This window comes from Apaloderma vittatum, unplaced genomic scaffold (genome assembly GCF_000703405.1).
Source record: "Apaloderma vittatum isolate BGI_N311 unplaced genomic scaffold, ASM70340v1 scaffold39534, whole genome shotgun sequence".
In the NCBI taxonomy this organism is placed as follows: domain Eukaryota; kingdom Metazoa; phylum Chordata; class Aves; order Trogoniformes; family Trogonidae; genus Apaloderma; species Apaloderma vittatum.
In genome coordinates, this window is record NW_009715169.1 from 1 (window position 1) to 2,426 (window position 2,426).

Here is a 2,426-nt window from a genome sequence, read left to right on the forward strand (position 1 = left end):
GTCAAAATGCAAGGTCCTGTACCTGGGTTGGACCAATCCTAAGCACAGATACAAACTGGACACAGAGTGGGTTGAGAGTAGCCCTGAAGAGAAGGATTTGGGGGGGTTGATAGACGAGAAGCTCAACATGAGCCAGCAGGGCGCTCCTGCAGCCGAGAAGGCCAACTGCATCCTGGGATGGATCAAGAGAAGCGTGGTCAGCAGGTCAAGAGAGGGGATTCTCCCCCTCTGCTCTGCTCTGGTGAGATGTCCTCAAGTACTACGTCCAGTTCTGGTGTCCCCACCATAAGAGGGATGTGGATCTGTTGGAGCGTGTTCAGAGGAGGCCACAAGGATGATCCAGGGGCTGGATCACCTCTGCTACGAGTCAGTCTTGAAAAGAGAAGACTTCGGGGACCTAATAGCTGCCTTCCAATAGCTGAAGGGAACCTACAGGAAGGCTGGGGAGGGACTTTTTACAAGAGTGTCCACTGATAGGACAAGGGGAAATGGGTTTAAGTTGAAGGAGAATAGATTTAGATCTTAGGAAGAAATTCTTCAGTACGAGGGTGGCAAGACTTTGGAATAAATTGCCCCGAGACGCTGTGGCTGCCCCCTCCCTGCAGGTGTTCAAGGCCAGGTTGGACGGAGCCTTGAGTAGCCTGATCTAGTTGAGAGGCATCCGTGCCCATGACAGGGAGATTGTACTAGGACTAGATGATCTCTAAGGTCCCTTCCAGCCTAGGCCGTTCTATGATTCTATGATTCATTTCTACATGGGAACCTGCTGGTGTCTCTTTCAAGCCTTGGCTCCCACAACCTCGTCTTTTCCTCTCACTGTCACTTACTTTCTCTTGCGCCAATATTTTGTATGTAGAAGGAAAGCTGCAGTAGCAAACTCTAGGGAAGCTGTGCTTTTTCACTAAGATAAGTATCTCTTTCTGTTACTCCCATAACCTGCCTAGGTACTTTACTGTTCTGCTTTGGATTTGAACAGATTAGTTTTAAAAATAACTTCAATAATATATGCTGCGTCTCACTCAGATGTGATACTAAGGCTGGCTGTGTAAAAAGCAGTTCTCATCCTTGCCGGAAGAAAGAATGCAATAACCAAATAACAGCTTATTGTAGAGTCTTGTGCACATTAGTAACATTTCAGAATCTTGGGGGCATGCCTTGGTGGTTTCCAGCCTTTTCAGAGTATTTTTGTTGACACTATTAAGGTCTTCAGTGGTCTTCCAGAAGGCTTAGGGCAATCTTCAGGTACAAGTAGCATTATCGGGGATAAATTCTCTTGTTGCATGAAGTGGTTCTTCCTGTATGAGTAAATGGAGGCTTTGTCCTTCCTAACACTGTTATTCAAGGCTATTTTTTTTCCCCCTCTCCATTTTGATTACAGGTTATTTGCATGGGTGCAAAACAGAATGACTTGCCAGCTGACTATCAGAAGAAATTAGAAGCTATTGAAACTAATAACTATGCAGGGCCGGTGCCAATCATGGAAGAGATTGAAGCTACGATTAAAGCAAATAAAATCAATTCTGCATAGAATACCTCTGCACTTGCTTGGCCATTCATCTTGATTTAGACACCTCACTGTGCTGATCAGCAGTTTCTTTCTTTAGGGTTTTCTGTGCATCTACAGTAAGCCATCAGACATAATTTGCTGTCTGAAGACACACTGACATTGGTAACTTCTTCATTTTGCATGTACGGCTAGAGTACACACTGAAGCTTTTGCAGATTTAAAAATTATCTTTCTGCATGCTAATTTGTGCTTCGTGTCCCATTTACTGAACTTTTTAAAAGGCCATCTTGATGAGTATTGACATCTATTGCCTTCTAAGGAATAAGGGCTGCAGGAGCAGGCCTTTTGTTCTTACATGTGTACATAATTATCAAGAATTTCAAAAATTTGTTAGATGCAAAGTAGACTCAAAACTCTAAGGTAAAACTAAACTTTTTTCCTTTGCTGCATCTCTTAATGGTTTAAAGGCCAACCTGTCTGAAGCTATCGAGTTCCTGTTTCTGTTTGTATAGTTAAAGAAAAAAAAGTTTGTTTTTTTAAAAATATCTCCATCTTTTTAAGTGTTAGTCCAGAAAGCAACCCAGGCCTGTAGACAACATTGAGCAAAGGAACTCATTCAAAGAATAATGGCCTGCTCCTTTCCATGTCTAGTAATAATCATAGGTTAGGTATAACTAGCAGATTGGCAGGTTGGACTAGATGATCTCTAGAGGTCCCTTCCAACCCCTAACGTTCTATGATTCTAAAGAATTAATTTCAGTTACACAATTCTGAGATTTTTCAAATGACCATTTTTCATTGGCTTGTTGCATATCTAGGTCTTGGTGTCGTGTCCAGTGAAATCAAGAAGCCACCTGTGAGCCCTAGCACATTTGTTTCATGGTTTGTCTGTTAAACCTCAGATGAACAGACTTGGCCT

The 2,426-nt window shown here is 42.7% G+C and overlaps 1 pseudogene; it reads left to right on the forward strand.

The window, feature by feature from the left end:
• Positions 1 to 1,378: 1,378 nt before the first annotated feature.
• On the forward strand, positions 1,379 to 1,528 carry LOC104273613 (annotated as a pseudogene).
• The last annotated feature ends 898 nt before the right edge of the window (positions 1,529 to 2,426 follow it).